Source organism: Melanotaenia boesemani, chromosome 14 (assembly GCF_017639745.1).
Source record: "Melanotaenia boesemani isolate fMelBoe1 chromosome 14, fMelBoe1.pri, whole genome shotgun sequence".
NCBI classification, from domain to species: Eukaryota; Metazoa; Chordata; class Actinopteri; order Atheriniformes; family Melanotaeniidae; genus Melanotaenia; species Melanotaenia boesemani.
The window spans coordinates 1,990,875-2,005,349 of record NC_055695.1 but is presented as its reverse complement, the minus strand read 5'-3'; positions in this window follow the sequence as shown (position 1 = coordinate 2,005,349).

The window sequence follows — 14,475 nt, the reverse complement described above, 5'->3', positions numbered from 1 at the left end:
TAATACGTACAAATAACCCAACCAAACAAAAAGGTCTTAAATGACAAAGCTGCAATAATAAGAATATAATTTTCTTATAATCCTGAGTAACAAAAGCAAAAAAGCCACTGGATATAGAATTTAAAGCCTCTTTCAGCTCCCCCAGAAGAATCCTGGGGCTTTCCTGATGCATCCTAAAAGATTCCTGTGGAGGATAATGTTGGACCCAAGATTCCCTCGACCCGGGCATAGGCCACCAGGGCCCCCCTCTGGCGCCAGGCCTGGAGGTGTGGCACCTGGTGGCCGGGCCTGCAGCCATGAGGCCTGGTCGGGCCTTAAAATGTGGCCTGCCCCCTTCCATGAACTCACCACCCACCCCGCCTTTGCGGTAGCTTGTTCTAAACTGTAGAATAAGCTACCTTTATTCATTAGATAGGCCTCCTCTAATTCTGGTTTTAAATCTCTTCTTCAAACCCATCTGTTCACCTTGGCATGTAGCACCAAAGGACATGCTGACAACTTGATTTTAGTTGAAATATTTTAAATGTCTTAAAAATGTTCAGTGTGTTTCCTGTGCTTTTTATTGTAATGGTTTTAATGTTATGTGCACATTGTAGCACTTTGTTCAACTTTGTTGTTTTTAAAGTGCATTATAAATAAAGTTGCAGTTGCATGGGAGTGGCCATGGGGCCAGGTGCAAGTTGAGTCGGGTGGTGGCCGAAGGCGGGAACCTTGGGGCTCTAACCTCTGACTGTGGATAAGTGTAGCGAAGTGGAACATCAGAGCCTGAGGTGGTGCACAAGGTCTGAAGGTTCCAGCTAGATATAAGGATGCACCAATATCACTTTTTTTTAGTACAAGTACTTACATTCAAGTACTTGCTGATACCGAGTACTGATATGAGCACTAATAAATCCCACTACAGTTCACTTGTAAGGAGCGTGGACAAGACTGTCAAATGTGATGACACATCGAATAGATAGCCGATACCCGATGCCTGTATCTGGTATTCGTGCATCCCTACCAGACATAGTTGGACTTACTTGGATGCTCAGCTTGGACTCTGGAACCAGAAACAGAACAATTTAAAAGAGAAATAGATGCTCTCAAAATCTGTTTCTTGAGAAAACCACTACAACTCTGCCTTCCTATAAAAAAATAATAGGTTTTACACACTATTCAATGTTTTCCAGTGAGTTAAGGACCATCATTTGCTTCATGTTGCCAGTTTAAAACTTCATTCTGAGGCATTTAGGTCAGTAGAAATGAGCCTGTTTTTTCTGCTGTCAAATGAAATGGACATCTGTTATTTTCCTGTCATTCAAGGTTAGTTCGATTCCTCACATGACCAGCCAGACGCAGCATTAAGTAGGAGAAGTGGGACGACCAGTACGACTGACTCTCAGCTGACTCCCTCTTTTCACTTGACACAAAGCAAGATGCACACAGACAGTTTTATTTGGTGGACAATGAGCAGAGTGACTGCAGTCAGTGTGGAGGGACCATGTGAGTCTCAGCTGATGTCAGCCTCAGCATCACTGCTGCAGCATCACTGATGCTTCAAAAGAAAATGGGAATCTAGCAGACTTGTATTCATCTGTATTTATTTGTTTATCCTGGTGCCTGAGAGACGCAAACATGATGAAGTGACATACATATTCAACCTGTTTTACTGAAGGATTCTGTTTTATTTAAAATCTTTATGCGAACAGTGGATCATATGCAAAATTATAAGACTTGTCAATTTTTTGTAATTAATAAATTTGCCTTTAAGAATAATAAGTTCAGTAAAGACTTAGTTTGAACTGTAAATACCAGCAGTAATGTAATTTGTTATTAAAAATTTAATTATGTCGTAACATGTACACTTAGACATGAGTGGATCAGGATTTTTCCATAGTTCTGTATGCTTGATGGTTCTGAACTGGCTCAGAAAAAGAGGAGCAAAACCGTAGTAATTTATTAAACACACTTGATACCCGTTTGCCTATTTTCTCCTCTACAGTCTGGTAGCCACCTGGGAATGGGTTTCCAGGTGTGTGAACATTAAACTCAAATTACTTCATTAGATAAACAGACGTAGGACTGTGCTAGTGCCTGATGAGAAGTTCTTAATATCACCAAGAAATAAACATGTCAGTCATTTCTGTTCCCCTTTCCATCTGGACTCAGTTGAGTCCATGTCAGCAGTCAAAGATATGATGCTGGAAACAGATAAACCATAACAGCTGATTCAGAACCTGTTGGTGTTGCACCTGTTGAACGTGTGTGTTTAACACACAGAGGCCACCTGTCCTCTGTGTGTGGACCTTCAGCTTCCTTTCTCACAGAAGCCAGCAGGTGAGGCTGGGACAGGTCATCTCCCACACTCAGACCATCAGCACCCCCCAGGCACAGGAGGGCAACCTAGGACAGGCCCTGCCCAGGCATGTGTCCCCTCTTCGCTGCTCTTCTGCCTCTACTTCATGAGAACTCCCTGGACAGGGGGCAGCATGACATGTGCAGTACACCAGTACCCGGAGTCCGAGCAGACCTGGGCCGGATCTCAGGAGGCAGACCTGGATGACGAGCAGACCGGGCCAGGTCTCTGGAGGTTGACAAGCAGACTGGATCTCTGGCGGATGGCCAGAGGGCTGCATGGGCTGAAGCTGGATCTCTGGAGGCTGAGCAGACCGGGTCTCTGGAGGCAGCATGCACAGAAGCTGAACCTCTGGGAGGCGCGCTGGTTGAAGCTGGCTCTTTGGAAGGCACACAGACAGGAGCCGGATCTCTGGAAGAAAAACAGACGTTAACATGATGTCTGGAGGGCAACCGGGAGGCCACAAGGACAGGAGCTTAATCTCTAGGGGGCTCTGTAGCATCCACTTTATGGCGAACACAGGTGCCAGAGGATGAGCGATCTGCTTGACGGTGTGGACCACAGGAGGCGGCTGAGGAGCAATCTTCTCAGAGCCGTGAACCAAGAACAGGTAAGGAGTCTCGACCTTAGACCCCCTCAGAGCCGGGAACCAGACGTGGGTGAGAAGCGTCTCGCCCAGGGACCCCCTCAGGGAGAGTAGTCAGAAGCAACGTGGACCTGGGCGCAGACGTGGGGTGCTGAAACACTGGAGCTGGTGGAGACACTGGGCACGTGGTGCGTGGAGCCGGCGGAGACTCTGGAGACGTCAGGAGTGGAGCCGGCGGAGACTCCACAGACTGACTATGGAGCCAGTGGTGACACTCGTGACTTGGACCTTGGAGTTCGCCTTCTTCTAGCCATCCCCACTGTCCAGATGGCCCTCTGAGACGAATAGCAATCAAACGGCAAAGGTCACCTCACCAGTCTGGATTCCCAGAGCGGCGAACTCTTGGGATCATCATGCGTCAGAGTGACACGGTAATTCAGCCAACTCACCAACTCTGATGACGTGATAAAGGGATGGCCATCTGAGTCCACATGGCCAGTCCCAACTGTCTGCTGGGTCCATGTTTGGTCAGATCCTTCTCTTATGTATAACGGCAGAAGTGAGGACCCAAATGCAGGCAGGAGGCAGAAAGGTGCTGGTAACAAAGGTTTTAATCCAGAAACTCAGGAACAGAAGACCACACATTACAGAGATGAACCTAAAGGATCTGATGAGGAGTAACTGAAAACCCAGGACTTAGATACACTGACTGACAAATTAAACACAGGTGACGTGCATGAGCAATCAGACAAGGTGCACAAACAAACAGAAACCAAAGAAACACAAAACCTTGACCACCAAAAACCAAGAACAAAAACTAGAAACATGACCAAAACTAAACACATGAAGTCAGAACAGAAACTATAAACCATGACACTATCATAGACTATCTTGGGCTTCACTTCTTTCTGGATCCTCATGGTGTCTCTAAGCTGAATGTGGGGCTATCCCTGGATCCTCCTGACTCTGACCATTGATAGAGGTGTCCATCATCAACATCATCATCTCCGGCCGATGGCTTCCTGAGATATTTACCTGCATAACACTTCAATTAAACACCTGGAAACCTGTTCAGGTTCACTTTTTGCCTTCTACTGTAGTACTGTTCCTCATCAGATATTACTTTACTCATTGATACAAATTTTTTTCGTGTATTCAGTAGTAGTATGTTGTAACATACCTGACGTTTCCACTGTTTAAGTGTGTTAAAATACTACAAATAAAGCTGATTCTGATTAACTCGTGACAAAGTACAGAGAGGAGTCATGGTAGACAACCAGCTGACCTTTAAGGACCTTGTTACCCTGGTTGCTCGATCTTGCCGATTTGCTCTCTACAACATCAGCACCTCACGGTGATGCTCCTCACACAGCTCCTCACGCATTGACTACTGCAACTCCTTACTGGCTGGCCTGCCTGCATGCTCAGTTAAACCTCTGCAGATGATCCAGAACGCAGCAGCACGTCTGGTCTTCAACCAGCCCAAAAGAGATCATGTCACTCTGCTGCTAATCGCTCTCCACTGGCTTCCAGTTGCAGTGCATCAGATTCAAAGCTCTGCTTCTGGCTTACAAAACAATAACCCAAATGGCTCCGGTCTACCTTCACTCCTTAATCCAGAGCTACACTCCCTCTCCACAGTTACGCTCTGCCAGCGAAAGACGCCTAGTGCTCCCACCACAAGGTGGGACCACATCAGTAGCTAGACTCTTCTCCTCTGTTGTTCCCCGGTGGTGGAAGATCTACCAAACTCCGTCCGATCCGCAGAGTCCTTATCCACTTTTAAAAGCAAGCTAAAGACTCACCTGTATTTTCGCACTTAGTTTAACTCTCCTACTCAACAGAATGAGTTAGAAAGATTTGTCCAGGTCTTTGGCTCAACTAAGCACTGAATAAGCTGCGTGCACTTACGCCCAAGATGATGGTGTGTTGAAATCATGATCTCGTAATTAAACAAAGGACTATTATAGAGACAAAAAGAAAAAGAAAAAGTACTGTCTCTAGCACTACATGACAGCACCTGGGTCCACCTGGACCACAGCAGTCTGACTACCACTTAATGATGACGTCCCACCTGGTTGATTTCTGCTTGTGTTCTTCCTCTCAGATGTAAGTTGCTTTGGAGAAAAGCTTCTGCTAAATGACTGTAGACTAGAATAGAATATTAATAACATCGCCCTTTCTCTGGTAAATATTTATTTATTGTGAGCATGCACTCAGGAGTATATCAAATGTGTGTCTTTATTAATTTTTTAAATTAGCTTTAATGTATAAAGTGATGTAAAAGGTAATATTTGATTATGCGCAAATGTCTCACATTTCACATTTTTATTTTTTTTCCGTTGTTGCAGTTTCCAGTAACTCCAGATATTGTGCGTACTCCTGGGTCAGAGTTGCCGTGGAGGTAGGGACATTCTCTTGCCAAATTTGTTTTTTATAGATCCCAGACGTTGACTATAATTGGCGAAAGGCCGGTTTTTGTACCTTCGCCAGCTTTATAATGAGGTCCCAGGTTTTTGGAGAGAGAACTAAGAGACATCAGGTGGAAGTCATGAGTCAGTTTTAGTTGTACAAGAACTTTAATCACACTGCTAAACAAACAACTGTAATCCAGGTCATTTTCCAAGCAGCTGTGAAGTACAGAGGGAAAGAAAAAGGGTGGATTTAGCTCCCCCCCACAGAAATGTTCACTTCTTTGAAGTAAATAACACCAACATGAAGAACAAGATTTCAAACTGAGCCCTCGCTTGCTTAAAATTCAGAACAAGAATATCCAGAGGATTAAAGAGGGGAGAGTACGATTGGATTCGGAAAGAGCCTGAGTTAGACTGGAGGTGACAGCAATCCCATTTTGGCGAGTTTTGCCTCGAGTACTTCGAAGTGCCTTGGCCTTTGAGACGGGGAGGAGAGAAATTAGTGGGGAGGGAGCAGATGTGGAAATGAGCAAATGGAATACTGAATATAGTCAAGTCTCACAAGCACGAGCATGGAAATGTACTGGAAACAAAACACTCATTTCACTATGTAGAAGAAATGTTCATGTCAAATCAAATGCAGATTCCTTCTCATTTTCCTCTGTCCTCCAACTTTTTCCTCTTCTCATGAGGTGAAGCCTCTGAAGCTCTGATGGATTAAAACTAAATGAGAAGGGTAAACTGTGGCTGCTGCTCAATGAGCTGCACTGATGTCTTCTTCTGATGCCACAACCATCTCCATATTCATGAAATTCTCACATTTTAGACCCCCTCCTTTAATCTCCATTTGTCTTTTCCAGCCTCTGCTGATGAGGCCATGTCCACCACAGTGTGAATGTCGACGCCTCATATACAAACTTTATTTTCACCAAGCTAACAAATAAAAGTTAATGTCTTCATGCAAACAAGATGTTTCCGGTTACTGTTGCCCTCTTTTTGAATGAATCTCATTAACACAACCCTCTTTACAATAATTTCTAATGTTAGTTATACTTATCTACTTATTTAAATTCATTTTTATCTACCACACGCAGCATACCAAGTAACTGAAATACATATTCCATAAGGACATACATTACAAATACAACTTCATGTAATTTTCTGATAATCAAATTTGTCCTGAGAAAGTAATAGAAAGATCTAACAGTAAAAGTTTTTCCATTTTAAAATCATGTTGCCAACTGTTCCCTGTGTTGCTAATTGTTTACTGTGTAGTCACGCTTTTTGGAAGTATTCCTTCCCAATACATTACTCTAAAAACTTGATGTGACAAAGCTTTATGCTACAACATCAGTAAAAACCATGTACAGGCTGAAGGAAGCAGATTTTAACAGCATGTGCTAATGTTTGCCAATGTAGTGGACTAACTTTAGACACTGGTGACTAATGCTAGCTACTGCTAATGTTAGCTAATAGAGTGAGCTAAAGCTGGATTTAAGCTTGTGCAGCATGGTGCATAGCAGGGATGCACGCCAGGTCTGGAAGAGGTGCTCATCAAGCCTCCATGGACATATGCGGAACCTAGTAACAGCGCAACTGACCTTAAGCAGACAACGCGTATGTAAAAACCTAACTTATAGCCACTGCTCACCAGTGCTTGTTACTGCTAATGTTGGCCAACAGAGTGGATTACCGTTAGCTGCTGCTCAGTAGTGATACCTACTGATAACATTAGCCAACAGAGTGGGCTAGCATTAACTGTTGCTCACAACTACTAGCTACTGCTAACGCTTAGTTCAATTTATTAAACAAGGACCATTTGCAGTGCTTCCATACTTCAAGAATTATGTTTAAGTTTCGGATGCTGCCCTGAAATCAGCTAAAAATCCAGTGTGAAGTGATGAACATTACGCACACTAAACGAACACCATTTTGCCGACGTAGCGTAAGGGGAGGGACTTTTGACCAGTTTTCCAGAGCTGAATGGTGGCCAACGACTCAGCGGTACCAGTGCAGGTAGATGCAGTTTTGTACATGTGGCGAGGCGAGTGGGGTGGGAGGAATGGAATGAATATGACAACACCATCTGGGGGTGGCAAACCTATCAAAAGGCAAGGTCCAAATAAAAAAAATGCACCAGGGCAGATGGAATTTATTTCTAGTGTGCTATTTATAGACTCACAGTATTTGTTTCCGATCAATACTTTCTGCCCATAGATTGATTCATATAGTAAGTGGAATGTGTTGGACGCCAGACAAATGTGTCACGTAAAGGCAGTGTGGAGAATTTCTAGATGACAAAGAACAGCTTGCAACATTTAAAAGAGCTGTTCAGAAGAATCAGTTTGGTTGTTGGTTGTGTTTCGTCTCTGTGACTTGCGACACTATCAAACATGTTTGATATTTTCGCAGACCCATAACTAGGGAAAGACTGGCATGAAACAGCACAGATTACCACCTTAAACCTAACGATGGAGATGACGGGAGAGCTGTGACTCCAGTAAGACTCCTAGATTTCCTAAAGACTTTCAGTTTTTCCTCTGCGACTGTGAAAATGGTTTGGTTTAAGCCCAGGGTAAGTGTGTCGCATTCATCACACCCTGCTGTGATGAATGCGACAATGTGAATGAACATGTGAAAAACACTGGATTCTGTGTTAAGACGTGCAGTTTGAAGTTACTTTGTTTCTTGCTGGAAAACATTTATTAAACAATTATTATTGTTCAGCATTTTCATGAAAAGACTTCAATGAAAATTAAAGAGACATTTATGATGAAATGCTTTCAGTTTGATTTATAATCTGGATTGTTGTCCAAGGAAAAATAAATTGGCTGCAAATTTTACACATCCACTGATCAGAAAAGTTCATGTAGAGGCCCGTTTGTACGAATGATCAAAGCTGGAGATGCTGGTTCAGGTTCTGGTTTCTGTTTCATCCTGTCGGTCAAAACTGCAGCGTTTGTTCCTCTGTCATGAAACCAGACGCCCACCATGGATAAAAGGACTTATTCTGTCTTCTTCCCCACATCCCGCGCTTCTCCCGCTCTGCTGGTATTACAGTAAAGGTCCCTGCCCTCCCAAACACTGGCCTCCATTCAGGTGTGTGAATGTGTGTGACAGGTGGTGGTTAACAGGGGGGGCATTGATGGTGATGGTGAGGTCAGATCTATCTTTACTAACATTACTAAGCAGATTTTGTGAACCTGCCTGACCACACATCCTGTCATTTACTCACCAGCCCCTGACCTACCTCTCAACCGCCACTCGCCTTAGTCAAATATAAACACACAGTAACAGGCCACATGCTGAAGAAGCCTAAAATAACCACTGCTGACACACTGGAGGCTATTATGAGCCCTAATATAATTACTGACCAAGACTTTTTTTTTAAGTGACAATGTTATTCCTATAAAAGAGATCTGGTGTTTCTGTTTTATATCACAACTATAATAACAGCCATTCATGAAGGTTTGAGACCAAATATAAAATTCTACTTTTACTGGTTTGTTACCTACTTACAGTCAAAGCCTAAATAGAGCTATATGTGAGTAAATACAGTAGACCGAATGATTGTCACTGACCTTTTCATGACAGTAAAGTCTCTGTTCTTTGAGTGTTCACAGTATTTTTCCACCGCGTGATGCAGGCAGGGAAAAAAAAGTCACACTTTACTAAACACAGCTGTCGTCACCAGAAAAAGACATCGTCACAGTTCAAGCAGACGTTTGTCCGGATTTAACTCCTTTCTGGACATGAGAAGTTTACTTTGATGTACAACCTCGATGACAACAAAGCTGAGACGCAATATAAAATAAAGACAGAAAACAATGATTTCCAAATCTCATCCATCCATATTCTATTCCCAGTAGAAGATTAACAACCTGTCAGATGATGAAACTGAGACATTTTGTGATGTGATGGAAAATATGAGCTGACACATCTGGAAAAAGTAGTTCGGCACGATGGAATATGTAGTTCCAGGGTGATGTTCGGCACGGTGTAAAAAGTAGTTCCAGGGTGATGTTCGGCACGGTGTAAAAAGTAGTTCCAGGGTGATGTTCGGCACGGTGGGAAAAGTAGTTCCAGGGTGATGTTCGGCACGGTGTAAAAAGTAGTTCCAGGGTGATGTTCGGCACGGTGTAAAAAGTAGTTCCAGGGTGATGTTCGGCACGGTGTAAAAAGTAGTTCCAGAGTGGTGTTCGGCACGGTGTAAAAAGTAGTTCCAGGGTGATGTTCGGCACGGTGTAAAAAGTAGTTCCAGGGTGATGTTCGGCACGGTGTAAAAAGTAGTTCCAGGGTGATGTTCGGCACAGTGGGAAAAGTAGTTCCAGGGTGATGTTCAGCACGGTGTAAAAAGTAGTTCCAGGGTGATGTTCGGCACGGTGTAAAAAGTAGTTCCAGGGTGATGTTCGGCACGGTGTAAAAAGTAGTTTCAGGGTGATGTTCGGCACGGTGGGAAAAGTAGTTCCAGGGTGATGTTCAGCACGGTGTAAAAAGTAGTTCCAGGGTGATGTTCGGCACGGTGTAAAAAGTAGTTCCAGGGTGATGTTCGGCACGGTGTAAAAAGTAGTTCCAGGGTGATGTTCGGCACAGTGGGAAAAAGTAGTTCCAGGGTGATGTTCGGCACGGTGTAAAAAGTAGTTCCAGGGTGATGTTCGGCACGGTGTAAAAAGTAGTTCCAGGGTGATGTTCGGCACGGTGTAAAAAGTAGTTCCAGGGTGATGTTCGGCACAGTGGGAAAAGTAGTTTCAGGGTGATGTTCGGCACGGTGTAAAAAGTAGTTCCAGGGTGATGTTCGGCACGGTGTAAAAAGTAGTTCCAGGGTGATGTTCGGCACAGTGGGAAAAGTAGTTTCAGGGTGATGTTCGGCACGGTGGGAAAAGTAGTTCCAGGGTGATGTTCAGCACGGTGTAAAAAGTAGTTCCAGGGTGATGTTCGGCACGGTGTAAAAAGTAGTTCCAGGGTGATGTTCGGCACGGTGTAAAAAGTAGTTCCAGGGTGATGTTCGGCACAGTGGGAAAAGTAGTTCCAGGGTGATGTTTGGCACGGTGTAAAAAGTAGTTCCAGGGTGATGTTCAGCAGAAGTTGTAAAATGGACTCAGTCTGGTTTATTGTCTGACACAGCGGAGCTTTAATAGCTGCCGACATCCTCGCCTCTGCAGCTCCTCACACTCCTGCTCTATACAAACAACATTCAATGCTCCTGAACCCCTTTAAGTGCAGCTCTTCTGAATTTGGCGAGGTCCAACTGCATAAACATGTATGTTGTTAATGTTTGCAGCGTCTGCAGGTTCCTCTGCTGCTGTTAACAGCATACAAACCTGTTGATTCTGCTGCCAACACTAGTAAGAACCCACAATTCCATACCTTTGAACTGTTGTACCAGCCAAAGTCAGAACGGGCCCTGTGCAGCAGGAGCAGCTGCTTCAACTCTGTAAAGTCCAGATCAATAAAACATGAAGTGGAATTTGGCTGCATTTCACCATTAAATATTAACTTCAGTGTTTTAGAGGATGTTCAGACGAGGTCAGTACATTTCACAGAACTCTGACAAATGAATTTGCTTGAATTTGCTGCAACCATCTGAGGGAGCTCTGATGTGCTGAGTAGATAGAGATTAAAAAGGATTCTCAGACTTTATGAACTCATTTTAGATCCTCTGGGACTGCTGCAAAAACTGAGAAGCCTTGAAGTTGTAAGCGGTGCAGAGTATGTGCTGCTGCTTAAACACAGATGCAGATGTGCTGCAGCTGACAGCCCACAGAGACGAGAATTAAAGGACTTTTTTACAATCACTCTTAATAACAAAGCTATTAATTACAGAAGAGAATGAAAAACTTTGGAAACTGCAGATTAGTTTAAAAAGTGGTTCATGCAGTCTGTATAATTATTAGATTTTAGAGAATTAAATAAATGTTTAATATGACCTGTAATTAATCTCACAGCATCTTAAACAATGCTGCACAGCAAGTAGGCTTGTGGTCCTAATCTTCGAGTGTGTAAAGTCTCCTTGTGCATGGATGGGTTTTTTCCTCCAACAGTCCTAAACAAAAATGTTAGATTCATTCATTATTCTGAATTTGACACTAGGCTCATTTCTTGCCTACATAAAGTCATAAAGTACGTTAGGAACATCTTGTCTGAGTGATGCAGAAAAACGAGTTCATTGCTGGGACGTCCACTTCTAGGAAAACTGGCTGCTCCTGAATGTTTTCCACTTGTAAATAGTCCTTTTTTCTGTAGAATGATGGACTTAGATCATTTAGAAATGAACTTATAACTCGTCACAGTTGCTTTATGAGGCTTTTCTTCGTCTTTGATGGTAACTGCTGATGTTTTCCCCAAATTGGAATCCCTTTAAAAGCATGAAGGAAGTGTTTGATTCTAAGAAACTTGTGGGTGGAGTGTCAGTAAACGGACCTAAAACAAATGTTCACTTCTTCTTCTTCTGTATGGAATCATGTGAAACTGGTGAACCTATGTGTCATGGAAAGAGAGGAGTGTGACTCTGTTCAGTCAGAAGAAATCTCATCATCTGGTGTGTTTGGCTTTTTGTTGTTTCTTTGAGAATGGAAACGGCAGCGTGATGCCCGTCCAGCTGGGTCAGGACCCGGTGACGGAAACAACCATGACTAATGGTTTGTGTTGGACTCATCAATCTAATTGACCAATCGAGACACAGATTGTTACTGAGCGTGCTCCAACACGTCCCTCAAAACAGGATGAAAGGTGATTATTTAAAAAGTCGGATTTATTTAGGGTCATTCAGCCCCACCAGGAAAATATGACCTCATAGCTTTAATGTCGTTTGAATCGTTCGGTGTTTTCTTACTTTGTGGTCACTCTGAGGTCAGTGGTAGAGCTGCAAGCATCCAGATGAGAGGTAAATCCCTCCATTCTCACTAATTATAATAATATTTCTGATTAAATTAACCTCGTATTCTCAGGTTTTTAAAGTAAATTTCTTTCTTCTTGATGGATGAAGATGGTTTTTCTAAGTTTGACTGATCAATCAACAAGTTCATCCATTAGTTTATTGATCATTTTGTTCTGTGTTTCCAGTTGCGTTTGCACCAGTTTAAGGTAAAAGTTTGAGGGTTTAAGGGTTTGGGCAGACGTTTCCATCAACCTGGTGTAAAGTTTCACACTGACTACACCTTGAAATGAATAAAACTTCCCTATTAAAGAAAGTTTGAGCTGCGTGTCCTCGCCATCAACATGCTACACTTGAACCACTTTCTAACACATCTGCAGTCTGCAGCACACAGTCAGCATGATGTTGCTGTTAATGCTAAGGTCCACCCGTCTCAGCTTCCACAGGACCTCCGTCTGAAGGCTGAGTGCCCACTGCAAGGCCTTGCTAAAAATACTTAGCAAAGGCCAGAGATAGCAGCAGTGTTATCGGTCCTGCTGTCGAGCCCTGAGCAGGGAAGGAAGTGGGCTGTCTCTGAGTCAGAACTAATGGCCGGTTTTTTATTTGAGTTAGAGACTCCACACATGAAGATAAAAATCAGGCATTTAACAGTGTTGATGGTACTGTGTGTGTGTGGCGTCTCCGATAATCTCAGCACTGAACAACACACACATAACGATGCTGTCCCACAACCGATCTGCAATCTAGTCCTCCGAGCCAGAAATGTCGCCTGATCAAACGTGATCTAACAAATATGAAGAAGAACCATGGCAACAACCGGAAAACACAACACCCAGCATGGAAGAGGACATACAGGACGAGGGAATGACAATAACAGACAGATGGCGTGAACACGGACTTTATATCCTTCCTTGTTCCCCAGTCAACTCGCTCTCTGATTGGTTACGTTCCACGTCACCATCCATGCAGTCCCAACTTAGGAGCGGTCGCCTTTCCACACATGTGAAGATTTTTGGTCGTAAATGTTGTACATGTTTAATACTTCTGATTGTCGGCCATGACCCGTTTCAGAGCCGATCATCAGGACGTATTCGCTCTTAACACACCTCAGACCACATGATCATTTTATAGGAAAATCTTATAAGACGCAAGATAATCGAAGTTGGTTCCCTTTGTCGGGAAGAGGAAAATCAGGACAAAAACAGCCTGATAGTCTTTATGCGTGAACCCAGCTCAACTCAGCAGTTTGGCTGAAAACATGACGGTCAGGATATCAGCTGGAACACAAAATCCTGCATCTTTGGGATTTTTTTTTTTGGGAACCTTTCCAACTTTTGTAATGAAATTCTTAGGTGATTAGATTGAAGCAATAAGGAGAGTGAATATAGAAATATTCAAGATTCAAGATAGATACTTTATTGTTGCCACGCATGGTATTAGTGAGAATACACAAACTGGAATCATGTTTTTCACCAGCTTCAGATAGTGCAAGTAAAAGCATATAAATAAGGGATAATGCCCGACAAGGTTCCCATTATCATAAATTAATGGACGACATAGAGGCTCGAACCTTCCGATGTGAAGCTATGGTCATTTACGAAAGAAAAAAATAATAAATAAATTATTAATGTATTAATGTTGTTTTTCACTGTTACGTTTTTCACAAGAAGCGGCTGAGCGGACTATTTCGTTGTGACGCGTTGCCAAGGTAACCGGCTCTAATACAGAACCTGCAGCTCGGCTGCAGTTATGTTATGTAACACACACATTTCAGAGGGCGGGTGCAGCTCTTACAGCTGGTGTGTGTCCAGAGGATGATGCAGCATTTTGTTTCAGTCAAAGTCCACAAATAGTTTCCTACATCGTTCAAAAATTATCCACCATTCACTCTGATCATTAAATGTTTATCAAGCAAGTTTATCCTAAATCGTTTTTATAAAGTTATCCATTCACTCTGTATCAAGTATGTAAGTAAAGTAATCAAGACAGAAAAACAGGCGACGACCTTTTTAAAATTAAATGTAACGTTGCTGTTGAACGTGACCTTTCATAAAGATACTGGCATGTCCATAGTGGCGTTTGAAGGACGAGATTTAACGTCTGTGGACTCTGACCGCTGCTGGTTTAACGTTTGTGGACCCTGACCGCTGCTGGTTTAACGTCTGTGGACCCTGACCGCTGCTGGTTTAACGTCTGTGGACTCTGACCGCTGTTGGTTTAACGTTTGTGGACTCTGACCGCTGCTGGTTTAACGTCTGTGGAC